This window comes from Oryctolagus cuniculus, chromosome 5 (assembly GCF_051225735.1).
Source record: "Oryctolagus cuniculus isolate XC-2025 breed Fujian yellow rabbit chromosome 5, ASM5122573v1, whole genome shotgun sequence".
Taxonomy (NCBI): Eukaryota; Metazoa; Chordata; class Mammalia; order Lagomorpha; family Leporidae; genus Oryctolagus; species Oryctolagus cuniculus.
Window position 1 is genome coordinate 57608248 of NC_142871.1, and position 23240 is coordinate 57631487.

General features: G+C 40.5%; 2 long non-coding RNA genes across 2 annotated transcripts in view; one reads left to right on the plus strand and one right to left on the minus strand.

The window, feature by feature from the left end:
- Positions 1 to 1100: 1100 nt before the first annotated feature.
- On the minus strand, positions 1101 to 22695 carry LOC149126511 (uncharacterized). Its single transcript, XR_016233789.1, has 2 exons — positions 22524 to 22695; positions 1101 to 1479 (listed from the first exon to the last, which is right to left on the minus strand). It is a non-coding gene; the product is annotated as an uncharacterized LOC149126511 (long non-coding RNA).
- Positions 22696 to 22744: 49 nt separating this feature from the next.
- Positions 22745 to 23240, plus strand: part of LOC127492987 (uncharacterized) — a 44500-nt gene continuing 44004 nt past the window's right edge. The window contains exon 1 of the long non-coding RNA XR_007922864.3: positions 22745 to 22969. This is a non-coding gene — a long non-coding RNA (uncharacterized LOC127492987). The remainder of the gene's footprint in view (positions 22970 to 23240) is intronic.

The following is a 23240-nucleotide window of genomic DNA, read 5'->3' on the forward strand; positions in this document are numbered from 1 at the left end:
TTATATGTGTACACATGGTGAGTTTTTGTACTCAGCCCAGCACTTGGGCTAAATTTCCTGAGACAAAAATCAGACCAACCAAATTAGAAACTCTAGGAGTGGAGCTGAACTCTGTGTTTTAACAAACCTGTCTGGAGATTTTAATACAAGGTAATTTGAAAATCACCGAGTTAGGAGTTAGAAGACAAATATCACTCATTCCGAGTTTTACCTTTGAACCTGGGATTTAATCTTAAACAAGATCCATGGATTTTTGCCTTTGCTGGACCAAGAATGAGATAATCATCATTAATTCTAAGCAAGGTCAAAGTGAATGGATGGATAATTGAATAGAACAATGAGGAAATCAGCTCACTGGGAATTCCTGTTCAAAGCTGTTTGGGGATATTTCTAATGCAGAAGTTTGTATACCACACGTGATTTTGTACACCATATGGGAATATTTGGTACATTGAAAAAAGATGCCGTTTGATAGCAATAATGGATTTACTTATCCACAAACACAATCTGTAGCTTTCAAAGCTCACTGCAGTAAGCTGTAGCTGGTCAGTCCTGCCACTCTACAGAAACCATGACAAGTGTTGCCAGTACTGGGGTGGGGAGGTGTGGCAAGAAGCCCCATGCTCCCCGACCTCCACTCCAGAGTAAACCTTTGTTTCAGTTGGCTGATGGTATCCCCCTCCCCAACCTCCTCAGCCTTGCTCTATTCTAGTGCCTTTGGGAACAGGCTGTTTAAAATGAGGTATATCCTGAATCCAAATGCAGGGGAAAAGTATGTTACCTCCTTACCTCCAGAAAACATTATTGAGGCAGAATTTCCCAGGATCTAAGTTATTCTTTGGCTAAAATGTCCCTTTGGAAGAGCACAGCAGGGTCCCCAGGCACAGGAAGTAAACCAGCTGGGTGCACTCCATTCAATAGACTAGACAGAGTCTGAAAATCATACTTTGTAAGCCAAATTGCATTTTAAATTCAAGCAGAAAAATTGCCATTTGAAAGGAATTTCCTGGGTGATCTTTGCCAAGAATATAATTATTTCATTATTTACTTCTTACTAAAAAAGATTTCCATATGAAATAAAGCCTCAGTTAAACAGAATGTTCAGAATATAATTATTTTGTTATTTACTTCTTACTAAAACAGATTTCCATATGAAATAAATTTCAGTTAAGCAGAATGTTCAGGTCATTTGTGGATTCTTTTTTTTTTTTTAAAGGTTTATTTATTCGAGAGGTAGAGTTACAGACAGTGAGAGGGAGAGACAGAGAGAGGTCTTCCATCTGCTGGTTCACTCTCCAAATGGCCACAATGGCTGGAGCTGAGCCGATCTGAATCCAGAGCCAGGAGCTTCTTCCAGGTCTCCCACGTGGGTGTAGGGCTCAAGCACTTGGGCCTTCCTCCACTGCTTTCCCAGGCCATAAGCAAAGAGCTGGATCGGAGGAGGCGCAGCCAGGACTTGACTAATACCTACATGGGATGCTGGTGCCACAGACAGAGGATTAACCTACAGTGTCACAGCGCTGGCCCCCCTTTTGTTGGTTCTTACAACATTCTCTCTCTCTTTCTACCTTTTGATTGATAAAGGCTTAACTGAGAAAAAATTTCTGGTTTTTGTTGAAAATCCTGAAATGCTTAAAACTGAGTTTTAAAAATTAGTGAGCACTGGATATAATCAAATCTTTCTTGGTGGTTAAAGATTCTGCAGCACATTTATATCCACTAGATACTGATGAAAGATTAGGTTGATTTTGTGCTGATCTTAAAAGAATACATTAACAATTATTTACTAGAATATTGGAATTAAACTCTCAGTTTTATTTTTTTTCAAGTTATATTTTACTTACGCATTCACAGAGCAGAACATTGTTTTGTTTGGGAACTTTTGCTTGTTGGGTTGAAATTTGACAGGTTTCCCTAATGAGAACCTACCTATATTTAGAAACACCAATACATAGGAAGTAAGCTGTCTTAAGACATTTTTAGATGTAATGTACAAACATATTCTCATGAAAAAAAATAATTCTTTAAGCCAGAAGATCTTGAACTTTTATTGCTATTGTTAAGATTAAAGAAGTGGCTCACAAGCAGGCTCTGCTCAAATTCAGTAAAGCTTATGATATACTTATGTGACTCTTGGTGTCTCTGGAGATATGTGAAAACGTCAAAAACTTCATGGAAATTTTCCAAGAACCTTGTGAAGTACCCATGTACAGTGACAAACAAGACAGCCCCAGCTCTTAGAGAGTGGGAAGAGTCCTCTGGTATATGTTGGTGGGATGGAAGTGTGTGTGGGGGTTCAAGCAAGAGAGTTTGGAAATCTTCAGACCTGTTGAGGTGGTACACGGTATTGATGCCACTGAGGAATACAGTGGAACAATTATATATATTACTTTTTCACAAAAACTAGACTTGATCTTGCACACAGAAAGTATAACTACTTAAATATGTATATACTGTAGAATCATAACCGAGAACACCAACACCACAGAAATAACTCCAAGCTGTTGAGCTAAGCAGGACTGTTTCTCCATTTTTCTGTTAATGTTAATACATACTCGTTAATTCATTTTGTCATCTGCTACCACTTGTCACCAGACAAGCAGTAACAGGTGCCAAATGTTTAAGAGAAATGAAGACTTGAGAAACTTCTATCCATTAATATAATTTAAAAATTGATTTGGGAAGCAGTGCTAATCCCTCGATTTCTGTGGCAGCTCAGAGAATTCCTGGGCTCTACTAGAAGGTGTGGAAGCATCTGAGTTGCAGAGATAGTGAGCGTTGGTGACCAGAGAGATTTATTGTCATTCCAGCCCCAGCCAGGAAGCCCCTCCAGGAAGTATATCCTCTCCTTCTGAGGGGCTGAGGGGTGGGCATGTTTATAAGTTCCCAAATGGAAGGAAAGATGCCTCCTTAGCTTTTTTTTTTTTTTTAAGATTTATTTAAAAGTCAGAGAGAGGAGAGGCAGAGAGAGAGGTCTTCCATCTGATGGTTCACTCCCCAATTGGCCGCAACGGCTGGAGCTGCGCCAATTCAAAGCCAGGAGCCAGGAGCTTCTTCCAGGTCTCCCATGCAGGTGTAGGGGCCCAAGAATTTGGGCCATCTTCTACTGCTTTCCCAGGCCATAGCAGAGAGCTGGATTGGAAGTGGAGCAGCTGGATCTCGAACCAGTGCCCATATGGGATGCTGGCACTGCCGGCCAGGGTGTTAATCCACTGCGCCACAGTGCCAGTCCCCCGCCCCCTTAGCTTTAAACCTCCTTGGTACTATCATTGGTTCAGAAAGTAGTTGCTCAGTAGACGCTTATCCTAGTGGTTGGTGTCCCATATTGGAGGGTCTGGGCTCAATTCCAGGTTGTAGGCAATGGAAATGGGTCAAGTGATTGAATTCCTGCTATCCACTTGGGAGAACAGGATTGCAATCCCAGCTACTGGCTTCAGCTCTGGCCCAACCTTAGCTGCTGGGAACATTTGAAGAGTGAACCTACAAATGGGAGTTGTCTCTATTTCTTCTTTCTCTCTCTTTCTCTGTCTCTCCCTCTCTCTCTTTCTGTCTCTTTGCCTTTCAGATAAATAAAGTAGCTGCTCAGTAAGCTATTGAATGGTGGCCCAGGCAGGAATTTGGACAACTTTACCTGTAAAAGCAATGTTATTAGCATTATTAAGTTTACATGAAATCTAAGGGTGCTTTAAAAATGCATATTGTGAAGTTTATTTCAATGTGAAAAATGTTGAAGTCCCTGTATATGAAGGGTCTTCATAAATTTCATGGGAAATGCATATTATGAAAAAACTTAACATCTATCAAAATTTTTTGTATCAAAATAAATCTATCTTTCAATTCAATTTTCCCACAAACTCTTCAAAATATCCTCATAATGTTAAAATAATAGAAGAAGATACAAGTGGATTACATCAGTTTTGTGGGTTGATCTTGGAAGTTCTCCCCCATTTGTGATATTATTTACGTGGAGTAGGACTTTCTTACTTTTACTAATTTAGTTAGCATGTTTGAGTATTTCTCCCAAGACTCTTCTGTGCCAAGTACTTTCTGAACATTCTGAGGGGTCTCAGTTTCATTTTCTATTGAATGGGAATAAAAGCTATTCTTAATCTAATAGAGTTGTTAGGAGATTAAATGACTTCTAACAGGTAACCTGCTTTGATGGGTGCCTGACATATATATAGTGAGTGGTTAAGTACTAGCTGATCATTCTCAGTGTCACTGTATTGAATATGACGCAGACACGGGTCACTCCATACGGAAATTCAGACATCTTTCTAGAAGAGTATCTCTCGGTAGCTGGGCCTGTCTGTATTACTGGAGTTTCTTGTTCTGGGCTCTCAGAGCCCAGCTGCTGTCCTGCAGTTGTGGCTGGACTGAGGGGAGAGCAGTTGGTGTTTGTCTGTGTGGTTTGTCTGGTAAGCAGAGCCCTTTGCAATCTTCCCCTAGGGCTGGCGGCTGGCAGAGCAGGGAAGTGGTAGAGACCTGTGGCTGATTCTTGAAATTCTAACTGGTGGCTTTGCCTCCTGGGAATTTGCAACTCCACCCACTCATGTTTACTTTAGGAATAGGGGAAAGGCTGAGAGGCACACAGAAGTTGGGGTTGTAGCTTGCAGGCCTGTTGGAGTTTGTGGACATGTGGTTCTCTCACTGGGTAAATCTAGGAAAGGCAGAGATTGGTAGTTTGATACCAAGACTGTCTGACCCGAACTGCAGAAGGCAGGATAGGGGAAAATTTTCATTTTCCAAAATATGTCAAAGTCTCACACATTGCTTCTTCACCTATGAAATCCAGCATTGTTTGGATGTGCTAAAGTAAACACACCAGCTTCCGAAGCTGTCAAAGCTTTGGGATGAAATGTTAGCATGCTTCCTGATACTCATCCCTGCACAGCTCAGATTAGTCCCAAGAGGATTGAAAGGTGAAAACTGAAAGTTCGTATGCTTGAAAATCTTGGTAAAATGAAGCTGGTTAACACCTGAGTGACGCCAAGAAACACAGCTGTGACAAGTTTAAGGTGAACTGTGACCAGAGCGAGTGGGGACGGATCTTTCCAGAACAGAATGGGGGACTCTCCTCCACAATTGATACTCATTTCACCCTTTAAAGGGCTACCTTCAGGGGACCTGTGTTTATTTTCTTAAAATAATTTTATTTATTAATTTTTATCTTATTTGAAAGGCAGTGAGATAGAGACAGACAAAGAGTTTTCATCATCTGTTGTTTCACTCCTGAAATGCCTGCAGTAGCCAGGACTGGGCCAGACTGAAGCCTGGAGCCCAAAACTCAATCAAGTTCTTGCACTGGGTGGCAGGGACCTGAGTATTTGAGCCAACATCTGATGCCTCCCAGAGTACACATAAGTAGGAAGCAGGAAGAGAGAATTGGAAGTGGAAGAGACGTGACCTAAACCAGGTATTTGGATATGGGATGCTGCATCCCAAGCGGTAGCTTAACTACTGGGCTAAATACCTAACCCCTCTTTTATTTATTTTCATTGAGGTCTTCCTAGATGCCCAGACTTTATCTTATCTCATGGCAGAATAATTGCCACTCATTCAACAACCTGTACTCTTTCAATGCTACCTGGCTTATGTTACCCATAGGATTTAAAAACAGGAAATTAAGGAAGAAAAGAGTATTTAATTGCTCAGATTATGTTTTATGGATTTGTTCTATTTCAGTGTCAAACATTTCAGAAGACAATAGGTGCCAAACCAAGCCTCAAGGCCTCTTGAGGCAGCAGAGTGTCCTCAGGGTTCTGAAGTAGGAGTCTCCATGCAAAGACAAGCAGAAATGGGGGGCACCGTCCAGGGATTCTTACGTCTGTGGCTAGACCCATGGTTTGGCAAGAACAGGCCCACTGCCATGGTGAAAGGGACTTCTGGGTGAATTTCAGGAGTGCTTGAACTCTAGGACCTGCTCAGCTGAACAGACTAGGGAAGAAGTTCAACTACCTCTAATAAAGATGGAATGAAGAAGACTTTAGCTGCCTTGAGTTGAAAAGATTGAGAATGAGACTAGAGGCTGTTTTGTGCCATGGATCAACCTCTTTCTAATCCTAGCTGTGTGACACTGGGCACATTGCTTAGCCTCCCTGATCTCCTTTTCCTAAATGCCATGAGGATGCATATACTTGTATAACGTGGCTGAATTATGAAATGTAAACATGTGAAGGTCACAGCCGAGCATATATTAAAAACTCAATAACCTGATAGTATTCTTTTCATTTTTACTGGCATTTCAAAAATGAGAGCAAACATGAAAAAGTAACTTTAAGAATAAGGAATAAAATAAGTATATTTACCTCATTAATAGGTAAAATTGAGTTGTCTCACATCTTACATGGAATTCACCAAAGATTTTAATTAGTATCCACTAAGGAAAATGCCACTAGTTTAACTTTCTTAAAAGATAAGTTCTTAGAAGATAGCTAAAAGAAAGTTTTATTTTCAAGAGTCTAAGGAAGTAAGATTAAAAAGTAGCTTATGAGTTTATATTATAAAATAAGTAGCAATCATAAATGTGGGAATGCAGTTACCTTATTCACTTTTGTGGGTGGATATAGATTTTAGGAGTACAAAATAGAAAAGTCAATATCCTTACTTACTATTTAATTCTTTGGTACAAAATAAAGCTAGTATTATAGGTAAGCTGCAATTTATCAATGATACTGAACTTGTTTTTACATTTTAAAGTTAGATGGCTAATTATGCCACGCTATTTATTTTTTATCTTAACTCTAGTATTCGCAAAGTGCTTTTTACCATTTTTGAAGCATTTTTGGAGTCTTAATAAATTGATCCCCAGAATAATCTTGAAAGATAGAGCAGATATGATACTATTCTTTACATTCTACACATAGTAAACAGGAGACAAGGCTGAGTGACACAGCGAGTGGGGACTGGATTGCCATTCATTATTTCTTATGTTTAGAACTTAAATTTGTTTGGATGCTTGCAATTTGAAGCAGATAGTTTGGATTGATCCACCAAGTACTCCTTGACAGGAAGACTTTCTTCCTACAAATCACTCTGCCTCATTATCAAAGTTAGGTACTAATTATGTTTTTTTTTATAAATCTGATTTTTTAATCTGATTATGTAGCACCTGTACTGTTTCTAATGAGTAATTGTTGCTATCAGTTTGAAGCCAGGCAGTATCTAATTTTATTAACTTGCTGGGTAACTATTTGGAACTCTAACCCCATATTTAGTTGAAAATTGAAAATTACAGTTATACAAATGTTTATAAACACTCGATGACTGAAATATCTTTCTTTTCATTTTTCATATAGACATGTAGATTCATGTAGTTATGTCCTGTATTATGAGAGTCTGGGAACTATTTCTGAGAACCTCATCAGTGTCTGTTGCTTTTGAGTGTTTTCACATGTATAAATCCATCTGAGGAAAGTCTAACTCCTGAGTCTAGCCATGCATGAGACCTACTAGAGGACAAATATCCAACTGTTCGTCCCTAGTGTGGTCCCAGCCAGTGTGGCTTTTGCATTTTCCTGTGTTAGATTCATCTACAAGGATGCTGAAAATTAAGGTCAAGAAAGGAAGAAAGAGCAAGGCAGGCCTAGCAGTTAAGATAGAGTTTGAGATGCCTTCATTCCTTCTTGGACTGCAGGGATTTGAGTCCCAGCTCTGCTCCTGATTCCAGTTTCCTGCTAATGCACACCCTGGAGGCAGTGTGATGGCTCAAAGCAGTTGGAACTCAGCTATAGAAAGATTCAAGCTGAGTTCTTGGCTCCTGGCTTCAGCCTAGCTCAGCTTTGGTTGTTGTCATTGGGTAGTAAACCAGCAGATGATGGCTCTGTCACTCATATTAAAAATAATAATAAATAATAAAAATAATATAAATAACCTTGTAAGTTTAAGATGTCATTCAGGAATAAACCATGATCACTTCTTACATTTATGCTTCTTAGGAAACAGTTTTCCCTCCAACCCTTTTTTCCTCCTGAATTGAGTCACTGAAGTGATGGGAATTAGATGTTGTAGAGGCTGGAACAAACATCAAAAAGCATTTTCAGGACTTCCCTGTTTCAAACTAAGTAAGTAAAGGGTTCCTCAGTTACTTCTGGCTTCTTCATTTTATGAACACTTATGGCTTTTACAGCCTGTAGCACTTACTTTGAGGTTGGTTACCTTGTGCTTTGTTATTTCTATTCTTGCATTTTTATTTTAAATGTACATGCCTTACTTTCTCAATTAAACAGAGGAATAGGACACATTTTATAGTTGTCTTTCTCTTTAGGTTCTTACATATTTATAGTGGTATTCTACACAGAGAAGACAACACAATGATTATTTCTGATCATAACTACAGATACCCTCTTGGAGAGGGTAGTATATGGCTTTCCTGGAAAGGCACTTGTGACTTCAAAAAGCCAAAACACCAGTGTATGTAAACATGGATGAATTGAGAAAAAAGAGTCAGAAATTATTTAAAGGAATCAATTTGAGCTAAATATCAAAAAATTATACCATTCCCCTGCCTAAAAATTCTAGTTAGATTCATCAATAATGCATCAGCTCAAACTGAGTTCAATCATGTGGGATAGTTTTTTTCCTTCCCTGGAGTTAATTCCACATTTTAGACAAGGAATTTGAATAAGAAACTTTGATGGGAATCAAAATAAATTGTACTGTTGCAATAGTTTTTCCACTTTGAAGAAATGATAAAGATCTACTTACTCAAATGACCAAAAAAGCAGAGAGGTCAGAAGAGCCACCTAGGGGCCGGCGCTGTGGTGCAGCATGTTAACGCCGGTTCGAGACCCGGCTGCTCTATTTCCAATCCAGCTCTCCGCTGTGGCCTGGGAAAGCAGTAGAAGATGGCCCAAGTCCTTGGGCCCCCGCACCCGCATGGGAGACCTGGAAGAAGCTCCTGGCTCCTGGCTTTGCATTGGCACAGCTCCAGCCATTGAGCCAATTGAGGAGTGAACCAGCGGATGGAAGACCTCTCTTTCTCTCTCTCTGCTTCTCTCTCTGTGTAACTTTGACTTTCAAATAAAATAAATAAATATTTTTTATAAAAGCCACCTAAACTTCACCAAGTAGTCTAAGCAAATAATCTCCTTATTACTTTCCAAAGCAAGTCAAACTTGAACTGATAATCATACACAGTTTTTATCTCGATACTATCAACTGTGTTTCACCTCTACATCTTCACCCTCTCCCTTTGGGACTCTCTCCAAACTCTGGATTTACCACCATCTTCATGGGAGGGGCATTTTGATTTGTGGTGGTGAATGGTATATATTGGAAGAAGCTTATTCTGGTAAGTAATATTCCAGCTTTATTCAAAGGTTAACCCATAAAGGGAGAGTCTCTGTTTCTGTTAGGGTCTTCTCAATTGCATGCATTTCAAAATTTTTGCACCAAAATAAGCATATTTTAATTCCATTTTCCAGAAATTTTTCAAAGTATCATTGTATGTAATAGTGAATAGAGATGATTACTATGTTTGGATAGTGTGGACCAGCTTTCTTTTGAATTATAAATAAGATATTTTCATTTAATTACCTTTATTTTGTGAAGGCAGCTTGTCTACATACCACATAAACCTTAGCAAATCAAAGGAATGCCATAAACCAGAACATTATCCTTTGCCATGTTATGTTCACAATAGCATTTAAGGGTGGCTTTATGAACTTTGAATTTTAAGGTATATTTCTATACTGTGTGTGTTCTTTTATTAATAGAGATATTCCTCTTAACATGTTTTGTTATTTAATCTCTATGTATTTTTTAGATTTATTTGTTTACTTGAAAGGTACAGAAAAAGAGAAGGAGAGACAGGGAGAGAGAGAGAGACAGAAAGAGATCCTTCATCTGCTGGTTCGTTCCTCAGATGGCTACAATGGTCAAGGCTGGGCTGATCTGAAGCCAGGAGCCAGGAGCTTCTTCTGGGTCTCCCACATGGGTGCAGGGGCCCAAGGACTTGGGCCATCTTCTACTTCTTTTCCAGTCCACAACAGAGAGTAGATCAGAAGACGAGCAGCCAGGACCTGACCCAGCACCCATTTGGGATGCCGGCACTGCAGGTGGTGGCTTTACTCACTATGCCATAGCATGGGCCCCACTGTGCATGTTCTAAGAACAACTGTAAGTATACACATGGCATGTTTTGAAGGACATTGGAATTTCTGCCTGCCTGAAATGTCTCTGCTAGGCTTCATATCACTTTGGGTAGAAATTCCTTTCAGTAGTGACTAGGGCCTGATCCTCAGATACTAATTTGTTGTGTGAACTTCTGTGTCACTTAAATTGTTTTGGACTCAATTTCCTCATTTGACAAACTCTACTTTCTCTGGACTGATTCTCCATTGTTTCTCCCTTCCCTTTCCCAATGACTTAGTTTTGTGTTTTCCTATATTCAACTTGCAAAGAGTTACAGACAATTTGAATTATGCAGCAATCAAAATGTCAACTTCTAATCTTAGGAAAACAGATTTGAATTGACTGGGATTACCACTGAGCGCTTTCTTATCGAGGAATTGTTCTCTATGCAAATCTCTGATAACCTTTCTCCATAGTACTCAAAGAAGTTCTTGGCCTCCACTTGAACTTCTTTTCTTCTTTTAGACCTGCACATCTTCATTAGCTTCTATACTTCTGTTCCTGACCCCAGGTTCTTTGGCTCACTTGTAAATAGAAATTGACAAGAGGCCCATGTGAAAATCCAAGAAGGCTTAATAGGGCTTGTGCATTAACACAGGAGAGACAACACTGTGAGAAGACATTCTGCTGACTCCACTGACTGGCTCCCCAGGAAGACTGAACATTTGACTTTATGGCTGGAAAGGCATGGCAGTTCCTCCTCAGTGCCTGGCACTTGGATTGGCACATGGCCTGGAGTTCCGCTTGTTCCCACAGCCCAGTGCCCTGTGCAGATGTTGTTGGCGTTTTTTGCACACAATATGCCCCAAATGGCAGTGCCACTCACTACCGCCATCCCAGGAAGGTTGCGGATCAGTCACACCGAGCTGTTCTGGGCAAGTGTGCTAGGTGGGCAACTCCTTAACAGGGCAGTAGGGTTAAGATCTGGATATTCCCTGCTCCTGCTTGGTTGAAGTCAGCAATGGATACTTAGATTGGGAAATGAATACATATTAGTTCAGAAGGGACTTGATATAAAAACTTATGTTTTTCTACTGTCTCATTTTCACTAAGTGGCCTAAAGATTACTAATAGTTAATATACTGATAACCTTCATATTTTCAGATTTTTTAAAAGCTCTGCTATTGTATTTTTTAAAAAAAATTTATTTGAAAAGATGTGTTACAGAAAGAGAGGAGAGAGATATCTTCCCTCCTCTGGTTCAGTCCCCAGATGGCCACACTGGCCAAAGCTGGGCCAAGCCAATGCTAGGAGCTAGGAGCTTCTTCTTCCGGGTCTCCCATGTGGGTGGCAGAGGCCCAAGCACTTGGGACATCTTCTATGCTTTCCCAGGCACATTAACAGGCAGCTGGTTTGAAAGTGGAGCAGCCGGGACCAGAATCGGCACCCATATGGTATGCTAGCACTGAGGGTATTGCGGGTGGCTGCTTAATCCGCTGAGCCACAGGGCCTGCTCCTCTGCTATCGTCTTAAATGGAGAACTACACAATTTTTATTGTATGCGACAGATAGCCTAGTTTCTAGGCCCATCCCTTTAGGCTTTTTGACCTTAGTCTCAGGAATTCTTAGCTCTCTTTGTCTTTATCAGTTTGGGTGTGGCATTGGCAGCAGTGCAGTAAAGGAAAGGTGTAAACACGCCCACATACCTCTGTGACAGAGTTCATGCAGTTTCTCGAAGCAAGAGTGAATTACTACCTGATGATGAGTTTGGGAGAGGAGGGAAGTATTTCCTGCCTTGTAGTTATTTGTATTTCTACATGGATCAGTAAGCATCTATTGAGTATCCATGATGTGCTGGGGTTGGGGTGGGGGGCTGGGTTCCATTGCTTTGGCTTCAGTATCTAGCAGTGGGGCTGCCTGGAAACCTGACTCCTGACTCCTGATGTGCCTCATACTTCAAGCAGCATCAAATACACAATCCAGGCAACATGCCAAGTTTAGTCTTGAGGAGCACATGATTCTTAACCTGAAACTGTAAATAGCCTGAGGTTTGCTCACAACTTGGCTTTTATATAGATAGCACAAGTTCCAGGCTCATATTAAGCAAGCTTTGAGGAAGCTCTCATCAGAAAGTTGTGAAATGCACACTCAGGCAAAGGACGTGGATTCAGAAAGCTTCCCGTCACTCTCCAAATTGAAACTGATCCCAAAGAAAAGAATATGCCCTTTCTTCCTTCTTTCCTATATGCTATAAGTATTAATATAAATCTGTTGACATTTTCAGAAATCTTTATTAATAGGAATGGAACTATGACGTTTAAAATATATCTTAGAAACAAAATCACTCAAAATTTCTTTCGCTTTTAGAAGTGACAGTTTAGCAGGCAGTTCTGCTCATCATAGGTAAAGACTGTGCCCAATTCAGTCATTGCTTGCAAGGAGGCTTTCGTGTTCCCTCTCAGTCGGACACTTGTACCAACTTAGACTGTCACTGCTTTCTCAACTTTTCAGGCAAGTTTCTGGGGCCAGGAGCAGAAAGTTTGACCAAAGCTTTCTCTAAGACATTACATGTTTTCCCCTTGTAGATAATTTGATCTGATTTATTAAGGGGAAGTCATTTCATTGTCCAGGATTTAGCTTCTTAACAGTTATGCTTTGTAACTTTAACTTGCTTTTAAATTTAAAGAATTTTAACTTTATTTTTATTTCTCTTTGATGGCTTTAATTTTAACATTTTTTCTTAATTTATGAGTGGATCTCTTGTATTCATGCCATTTGGGGTGAGGGAACTGTAGTGAAGGGGAAGAATTTCACATGGCCACACACAAGAAGAATCCTGATGGTAACAGAAATGACTTGACTCAACTCAGATCCCTCATTTAAAATTACTAAAATTTTACTGTTTGTTACAAAGACTTTTTGAGTTCTATGAAGTATGGAGTTGGAGAGAAATATAAAGATATTTTAAAAAATTATCTTTGAGCATTTGGCACAAGGGTTAAGTCTCTGCTTCTCTACTTCTCAAATAAAATAAATACAAATTTATATTAAAAAGATCCAACTTGAGATGCCATATCAGAGTGCTCAAGTGTAAGTCCCAGCTCTGCCCCAGGTTCCAGCTGACTGTCAATATCGACTCTAAGAAGCAATAGCTGATGGCTCAAGCACTTGTGTCCCTGCCACTCATCTGGGAGACCCCCACCCCACCCCCAAGAATACCCTTGGCTGTCACAGGCATTTGGGGGGTGAACCAGTGGATGGGCTATCTCTGTCTATCTGTCCTTTACTGTACAAATAAATGAGATAAACAAATGAAAAATTAAAAAACAATTACCTTTGAGAGTTTCCTTATTTCACTTACAACTTACAGGATTATATATTTTTGAAAGATTTATTTATTTATTTGAAAGACAGAGTTAGAGAGATGCAAAGGCAGAGAGAGAGAGAAGTCTGCCATTTGCTGGTTCACTCCCCAAATGGGTGCAATGGCTGGTGCTGCGCTGATCTGAAGCCAGGAACTTCTTTCGGGTCTCCCATGTGGATGCCGGGGGCCCAAGGACTTGGACCATCTTCTACTGCTTTCCCCAGCCATAGAAGAGAGCTGGATAGGAAGTGGAGTAGCTGAGACTCGAACCGGCGCCCACATGGGATGCTGGCACTGCAGGCGCTGGCTTTACCCACTATGCCACAGCACCAACCCCTGGATTATATTTTAAGATTAATATATTATTGATATTTTTATCATAATATTTAAGCTTCAGAATTCACATATGTTAAGTTTTGTTCTTCAACAGGAAACTTGACCCAACCTAGTAAATAAAAGGTACAAGCAATTTTTCTTATGTTACAGGATTTCCATATCTTATAGTGATTCTGGTGAGGTAGGCTACATATTAAGCAGTCCCATAAACAGTAACTAAGCACATAAAGCAAATGCATCTTGAGACTAAAACACTAGAATGGATAATTATATTAACTCTTGGCCTAGGGCGTGTCTATGAATGTTTACAAGGGAAATCCATTTCCTTGTTCATTTCTTCCTTCCTGCATTCATTTAAAGAATCTTTATTGCAATCTTCCTATGTGTTACAATAAACTTTCTAGATCAGGAATTGGCAAACTATAGCTTAAGGGCCTATCTGGCCAACTGCCTGTTTTTGTACAGCTTGTGAGCTAAGAATAGATTTTTACATTTTTAGATAGTTTTTTGAAAAAAATTAAAGAATGATATGTATTTTGTGAACATTTAAAATGATATGAAATTCAAAATTAATTCAGTGTTCCTAACCAAAATTTTAATGGAACACATACATATGCATATACTTCTTTGTTTATCTATTGTCTACAATCACTTTCGTGCTGTAAAGCTAGAGATGAATAGTATAACAAAGACTATATGGCTTGTAAAGTCTAGAAAAGTTCTTTTATAGACATGGTGAATTCAGCAATCATCATAAAGTAACTGAAGAAAAGACGATGGTGGCTTGGATTAGAGGTTTACTGGGGAGATGGGAGGAATTAGATAGATGTGCATTTTAGCTTGGAGGGATTGGTATTCAGTTGCCACTTGAGATCCTCACAGCCTATACGGGAGTGCCTGATTCAAGTTCTCACTGCTTTGCTTCCAATCCAGCTTCCTCCTAATGTGTATCCTGGGAGGCAGCAGGTGATAACTCAAGTACTTGTGGGTCCCTGTCACCTGCTCCTGACTTCCGCTTGGCCCAGCCCTGACTGTTGTGGGCATTTGGGGAGTTACTATTTCATTTGTTAAGAAGGGCTATGTGAGCCGGCACCTCGGCTCAACAGGCTTAATCCTCCGTCTGCGGCGCCAGCACACCGGGTTCTAGTCCCGGTCAGGGCACCGGATTCTGTTCCGGTTGCCCCTCTTCCAGGCCAGCTCTCTGTTATGGCTCGGGAGTGCAGTGGAGGATGGCCCAAGTTCCTGGGCCCTGCACCTGCATGGGAGACCAGGAGAAGCACCTGGTTCCTGCCTTCAGACCAGCATGATGCATCGGCCACAGCGGCCATTGGAGGGTGAACCAACGGCAAAAGGAAGACCTTTCTCTCTGTCTCTCTCTCTCACTGTCCACTCTGCCTGTCAAAAAAATTTAAAAAATAAAAAAAAAGAAGGGCTATGTGATACAATTGTTATGGGTTAAGACTTATTTCTTATTAGTTGTGTTTCTGCATATGTCTAGGTGTTGATAATTCAATAAAACATAGTTTAGTATTTGGCTTTATTTTGAAAGATGAATGGCATATAATTTAGATAGTTTTAAATTAAAAGTTGGTGTACTATTTAGAAAAATTGTATGTAAAGTGAATGAAAATATTCTTCAGCTGATTTGATCTAAATAGAAAGTAGTGGTATTTATAAGTTGGGTCTGAATGTCAATAGTTCAGTTTTCAACAGCAGGACTATAATTTGTCAGAGTTAAAAAGACTGGAGTTGGCTCATTAAGGAAATTTTCTAGCATCTCATCGAGAAATAACTATGAAATTCTGTACAATGAATCATCAAAGTTTTCTTTTCTTCCTTTTCCAAATTCTCCTCCTCCATTTTTAGGCTTATAAGAGATTTATGTTCATAGGCTAAACTTCATTTAAAGACTTTGCCAACATGATGTTCATTTCATAGACAAATTAAATCAAGCACAGACAAGCTTTACATGTCTGGGCTCTGCAAAAAGTTTTTGCCGAAACCAGCAATAGCACTGGAGTTTCCTATTTGCAAATGAAGGAACTGTTTTAGAACACAATATGACAAATATTTTGTGAGTAATAGCTGTTAAACTAGCTTTACAAAGATGAATGGGTCAGATTTTCTTCCCTTTTACAATATTACCATCCCTGTCTGCATGGATACTATCATTTTCCCCATCAACATCAATTCAGTTTATTAAAAGAATGTCCATTTTAGTGAAACTTCACAAAATATTTCAGCATTTTAAGTATTTTTCACTTTCTAGCCATGAGAAAAAAGAAACTTTTCTCATTTTTCAATCATAAAGTTATAGGGACAAATACATCATTTAGATGACAAAGTTGAGACCATTTTTTAATTCAGGTGTTTATAACATTCTGGGTATGCCATTGAGAGTAGAGTCTTAAGAGCATCAGGACCTAATGATACCTTGTATTTGTAAATAATTGCTAAAATATGTTTTATATACTTGACCCTACTTTTTAAATGCCTCCCCCAAGTTATTTTTGCTTTTTACAATAGATATACAGGCATTTTATAGAAAAATTCTAAGTCACAAACACATAAATAGAAGGAAAACAAGCAGCATTCCTAAGCTAAATCCTGTGGACACCTTGGTGAGTATAGTTCCACCCCCTCCCTTTTCTCCACATGAGTCTGTGTTATCATCCAAGGCACACATTTGTGACTTGCACTTTGTACCCATAGCTAATTGTTTTAAGCTACACAGTGGTTCCCAATGCATTTAACCATTCTCTATTATGAAACATGGGTTATTTCTTATATTTTGTTATGACAAACAACTTACTAGTAAGTATCCTTTCATGTATGCCTTTCTACATCTTCTTTATTGTTTCCTGAGGCTAACTTTCCACAAGAGAAATAACTAGGCCACAGATCTGAGCACTTTTAAGTTTGATGATTACTGCTAAACCACTCTCCAGAAAGTCCTGCAATCTCTGCTGTGATTAATGACACATGAAAATGTCTCTTCTCCCTCCCTAGAGAAGTTTTCCTTGTCTTACTCTGTGTCTTACGATAACTCCACAGTGTAGACAGAACAGATTAGGAGAAATGCTAATAGTCATCTCTCTAGAAAATAATCAGACTGGGAGTTGAGTTTTCTGAATTGTTGCACCAGGTTTTCCTTTCCTGTGGCATTCATCTTGCTGTCATTCTGCTGCTGATGGCAATTCCAAGTGCATTATCAGGAAAGAGCCTAGACCAGAAATTTGCACACAAGCCACAGCCTGACTCATGCCTGTGTTGCTGGCAGTGCCCTGGCCTCCAGCCATAGGACTGTGGGTGGCACAATTCTTGTATTCTGAGAAAAGGCAATGTTGGCACACTGCTTGTCCAGGCCAGCACTGAAGCCAATGGGAAGGGGAGGAGGTAAGGAAGTTGGAGTCAAAGCAATGGAGGGTGATCAAATTATAGAACTTGTAACAAGATGGTCGTAAAACCTTCATTCTTGCACTGTATTATGAGTAAAATAATCCGTGCCATACATCCGATTTGAAGATATTTAACTAACGAGTTTACTTTATTTATTCTAAGACCACAGAATTCTGGTTTTGTTTTGATTTATATAAAGCATTCCAGAAAGCAAATTCTCATAAGTTGAAGCAGACCAGATGATAAAGAAAAAATTGCTTTTTGAATTAAAACAAAAATAGTTTCCTTCTCCCTTTCCCTTTCTTTTCCCTTCCCTTCCCTTCCCTCCTCTTTTCTTCTCTCTCTCTTTGGTGTCATATGGTTTAATAAAAATCAAGTATAATAAAAATCAAGTATAAAGAAAACTGAAAGCAAAGAATATCATTGAGTGCAATCATGTAGATGTTTACAAAGTTCTAAAAATGATTTGACTATAGTATTTTGTAAGAAAACTGTTATGTAAAAGTGCAAGCAATATTTGTTAAGGGTGGAGGCTGGTGGTTGGCATAGTGGTTAAGACCTTGGGTAGAAAGCCTGTGTCCCACTTCTCAGTATTTGGATTTGACCCTGGCTCTGACTCCTGACTCCACCTTCCTGTTCATACAGAGTCTAGGAAGCAGCAGTGATGGCTCCAGCACATGGGTTCCTGCCACTCAGACAAGATACCTAGGTTGAGTTCCTGTCTTTCAGGTCAGCCCAGTCTATGCTGCTGCAAGCATTTCAAGAGTGAACTAACAGATGGGAGCTCTCTGTCTGTGTGTATGGTCTGTGTGTTGGTCTGTCTCTCTCTGATCCTTAAATAAATTAAAATTAAAATTAAAGAAAAATTTTGAATTAACCAATAAACCAGGTATAACAGTGTATTCTTTTTTTTTTTTTAAGATTTTATTTATTTATTTGACAGGTAGAGTTACAGACAGTGAGAGAGAGAGACAGAGAGAAAGGTCTTCCTTTTCCGTTGGTTCACTCCCCAAATGGCCGCTATGGCCGGAACTATGCCAATCCGAAGCCAGGAGTCAGGTGCCTCCTCCTGGTCTCCCATGCGGGTGCAGGCACCCAAGCACTTGGGCCATCCTCCACTGCCTTCCTGAGCCACAGCAGAGAGCTGGACTGGAAGAGGAACAGCCGGGACTAGAACCCGGCACCATATGGGATGCTGGCGCAGCAGGCAGAGGATTGTGAGCCGTGGAGCCAGCCCCTAACAGTGTATTCTGTGGAGCCACTAGGCTCTCTAGTTACAGGATCTGTCTCGGGAGCATCCTGGCTTTTCAGCAGTAAGAAGGCTGTTCAGGAAGCTTTCATGACTAATTAGCTTGATTTGTTCATTCTCTTCTGTGCTTCAGCGTCACTCTGTTTTTTGTTTTTCCCCATCACTGAATCTGCTTGTAAATTGGAGTCCTCTCTCTGTTTATTTGTCTGGGGTATCCATAATCTTGGAAACTCCTTAAGGTCAGGAATTATGTCTTGTTCTCTGCTGTGCTCATTGTGGGAGTCTGTGTAGAAGACAGTCCATAGGAACTTAATAGACAGAATGAAATTATATAATAAGAAACATAATATCAAATTTTACCATTTTGAAGTAGAAGTTATTATTATTAAAGGTTTACTTATTTATTTGAAAGGCAGAGTTACAGATAGAGAGGGAGAGACAGAGAGAGAGAAAGAGAGAGGGATCTTCTATCCATTGGTTCATTCCCCAAATGGCCACAGTGGCCAGAGGTGGACCAGTCTCAAGCCAGGAGCCAGGGACTTTTTCCAGATCTCTCACATGGGTGGAAGAGCCTAAACACTTGGGTCATCTTCTGCTGCCTTCCCAGGCAAATTAGTAGGGAGCTAGATCAGAAGTGGAGGAGCTGGGACTCCAATCAGCCCCCATATGAGATACCGGCACTGCAGGTTTACCCTCTTCGTCACAGCACTGGCCCCCAAAAGTTATTATTTTGAAGATTTACTTATTTGTTTGAAAGGGTAAATAACAGAAAGAGGGGGAGAGAGAGAGAAAAAGATTTTCCATTCACTTCCCCAAATGATGACAATGGCCAAGGCTGGGCCAGGCTGAAGCCAGGAGCCAGGAATTCCAGACTGGTCTCCCATGTGGATGCAGGCGCTCAAGTACTTGGCATCTTCTGTTGCTTTCCTGAGCACATTAGCAGGGAGCTGGATTGGAAGTTGAGCAACTAAGACTTGAATTGGTGCTCATCTGGGACTCCAATGTCCAACATGGTGGCTTAACCCACTGCACTAAAATGCAGCCCCAGAAGTTATTGTTTTGATTATTATATTCATAGCTTATCAAAAATATTGGAGTCTATTTTTTAAATTAATTAATATTAATTTATATAACAATCAATTTCAGTGTTTATTAATTCTACGAACTTGGGAAGATTATTTAATTAATTGCCTTAATTTTTTCACCTTTAAATTGAAGGTGCTGCATCAGACCAATAATTCCCATCTAATGTTGGGGAGACCTACATGATATTTAGTGATGGGGTAGAATATATTAAAATCTTCACTAGCGTGTTTGTGGTTTGTAGAAACTTATTCAAGGCCGGCATTTGGTACAGCATGTTAAGCTGCTATTTGTGATGCCAGCATCCCATATAGAAGCACCAGTTTGAGTCCCACCTGCTCCATTTCTAATCCAGCTCCCTGCTAATGTGCTTGGGAAAGCACAGAAGGTGGCACAAGCACTTGGCCTCTTGTCTCCCATGTGGGAGACCTGGATGGGGTTCCTGGCTCCTGGCTTTGACCTGGCCCAGCCCTGGATGTTTCGGCCATTTGGGGATTGAACCAGTGGATGGAAGATCTCTTTGTCTGTCTCTCCTTTTTTTTTTTTGTCAATCTGTCTTTCAAATAAATAAAATAAATGTTTTTAAAAAGACTGTATTCAACACAATTACATATTTTTATAGCTAGGATAGAAAAAAGAAATATGCTCTTGCTATAGTATGAAACTTGAGAAAGGACAGACCTGGATTGGTCCCTTGGTGTCTCAGAAGCTGGAGCACAAACCTTCCCAAGGGTTACATAAAAATCTGAGGTAGGGGCCATAATTTATTCTCTTTAATGTTTTTCAATGAGTTATATAAGAGTGAGAGACACTGTGCTGATCCCGAGCATCTCCTATTGCCTGGTGTTTTGTCAGGGTTCGTATCAACCTGTTTTTCTACAGCTATGTTGGAAGAATTCAAGAATTTTCATGTATTTTATTCTAAAGGAAGGAAAGATCATGGATTATATTAATACTAAGTTCAGAAACGTGAGGGGATTTTCAAAAGTTCATGGAAGATGGAATTAAAAGATTTTTCATGTAAGAATATTTTGAAATGCATACATGAGTGGTCTTTAAAATGTTATTAAAATGCTTATTATGAAGGAATGATGAAAGCATGGATTTCGCAAAGTTTTGGAGTCAAAATAAGCTAAAATGTTAATTCTGCTTTCTGTGAATTTTGTGGAGTTCCCTCAAGCAAGGAAGATAAGGGTACCAGCTAGAATGTGAGTCTGATTTTATGCTGTTACTTAGCTTTAGAATAAGTAGGGCATCGTTTAAATTTGGAGACAGCTTATGGTGCTGAGATGCAGAAGTATTGTTACTTCATTGACTTGCCACGTGGTAGAGGACAGGTTGATAGATTAGTTCAGTTGTGGCTCCAAAGATTGTGTGAGAAAACTGAAACTGCCTAGCATGTTTGGGTGATTCGGCTGCAATGTCCAGAGCTGTGCCTATCTGAAGCCAGGAGCCAGGATCTCCCGGGTCTCCAACACAGGTACAGGGGCCCAAGGACTTGGGCCATCTTCCACTGCTCTCCCAGGCTACAGCAGAGAGCTGGATTGGAAGTGGAGCAGCCGAGACTCAAACCAGCACCCATATGGGATGTCTGCACTACAGGTGGAGGATTTACCAGCTACGCCATAGTGCCGGCCCCTAGAAATATTATTTATTTATTTGAAGGGCAGAGTGGCAGAGACAGAGAGAGATCTTTCATCTACTAGTTCACTCTCTAGATACCCTCAACAGCTAAGAGCACAGAACTCTACCTGGGTCTCCCATATGGTGGCAGGGACTCAATCACTTGAACCATCAAGTGTTGTCTCCCAGTGTGACATCGGCAGGAAGCTGGATTGAAAGTGGAGAGAGGGTTCAAAACCAGGCATTCTGACACAGGATGTGGGTGTCCCAAGTAGTAGTGTAACCTACTATGCCTCAGTGCCACCACAGGATGCTGTATTTTTAAGGAACTAGAGATTGTGTATTCACAGAACTTGAGGGACGTGAGTAGGCAGGGACTGCCTCCAGACTTTGATGCAAGTCTGTGAAAGGAAAGCAGTAAGGAAAGATAGATCTGGAAGGAGCCTTAGACCACAGAGCACTTCTGACAAAGTCTCATGCAAGCCATTGGTGATCCCTGAGCCCCAGGAGTCGACATGTTCTGTGAGAGGAGTTGTGTGTCAGGGAGCAGTGTCTTAATCCTATTGTCGCCTGTGCTGTGTTATAGTATGGGGCAGCCAGGGGGAATGCTGGCTTGAATGCCACAATGGACGCAAAGGCATGGGACTTGGAGTAGATCCTTTGGAAGTGTGATTTAGTGGAGTACCTATATCTCAAGACCCTCAGCAGGACTTCTGAAAGATTGTGGACATGATCCCCTCTGCCTGCTCCACTCCCATCTTCAGACCAACTTATAGCAAAGGGTAAAAGGAGGGGACTCTTTTCCATTCTGTTCCTAGAGTCCTAATCCCAACAGAGCAAGTTTGGATCTGGAGGTTACATCTCCCAAGGCTCACCTTTGTTTATTTTTATCTCCTAGCCAATAGTACCATCCCTTTTTAAAAAATCCCAGTGCCCCAAACATTTCTCAGCAATGAATTAAATACAAAGGCCATGCAATAAATGAGATACCTCAACAGGCCGACACCCTACAGAGGGTTATACACATATTAGCAGAAATGTAAATAATGGGATATGGAGCAGAACAGACTGGTTACAGAAATGGTGTATCTTGACTGGCCTGCAAAATCTGACAGAGTCTCCAGGGCCAAATGCAACTACTCAGACAAAAAAAAGAAAAAAAATTAGACAGACAGTGGCAAGTCTAGGCAGAAGCAATGAGGAATGACAAACAGACTATATGAAATGGGAGGTTCCCGGAGGACTGGAGGATAAAGGGTAATCCTTAGGAGGTAGGCAGTTTCCTGATTTATGCTTGGGAAATTGCACTTGCCGTGTCAACCACGGTTGTGCACATTTTATGAGTGTGGAAGAGATTGGTTTGGGCAAGAGCAGAGAACAGTAGGAAGCAATTACCTCTTGCCTGTTTACTCCCATCTTTTCACTGCTGTGTCTCTGCAAGGACAGGAGTCTGGGGACGCAATTGGCGAGTAACTTACAGTTGGAAGACCTGGATTCTAATCTCAGCATCACAGTTTACCATGGTGTAGGCCAGTTATGAAACTCTGAAAATGAAAGTTTCTGTTCTGTATAAACTGGAAATGACATCACTTCCACTGCTCCCCCCCGTGGGTTCCTGCGAGAATCAAACAAAAACAGACAACGCTTTCTGAAGTCACTTCGCTCACTTTCAACACTACAAAAATTAAGGAACTGCTACAAGGTACTGTGCAAGAAATAACAGGCACCTGGGAAAACCCACAAAGTATTGTTTCGTAAAGATGTTGCTTAGCCTCCCAAAGAGAAAAATGCTTGGCTCAAGATTGACCAAGATGAACAAGTGCGGGGAATTACAACGTGAGGTAAAGCAAATGGGGCTTTTTGTTTTATTTTTGGAGACCACAATTTCTTAAATGTTATCCTCACTGTTTACTGCTCTGCACCACTGGTGGCTCTGAGATGAGAGGAAGATGGGTCAGGGAGTATTCGTAAGGCAAGGGAGGTGGTTCAAAGTTACTTGAATAACTTTAGTGTGGGGAGGACGGTGTGCTGTACATGGTCCAGGCAGATGGCATAGCTGTAGGAATGGAAACTGAGATTTAATCAGAAAATGTTCTTGTTTTCCTGGGACAC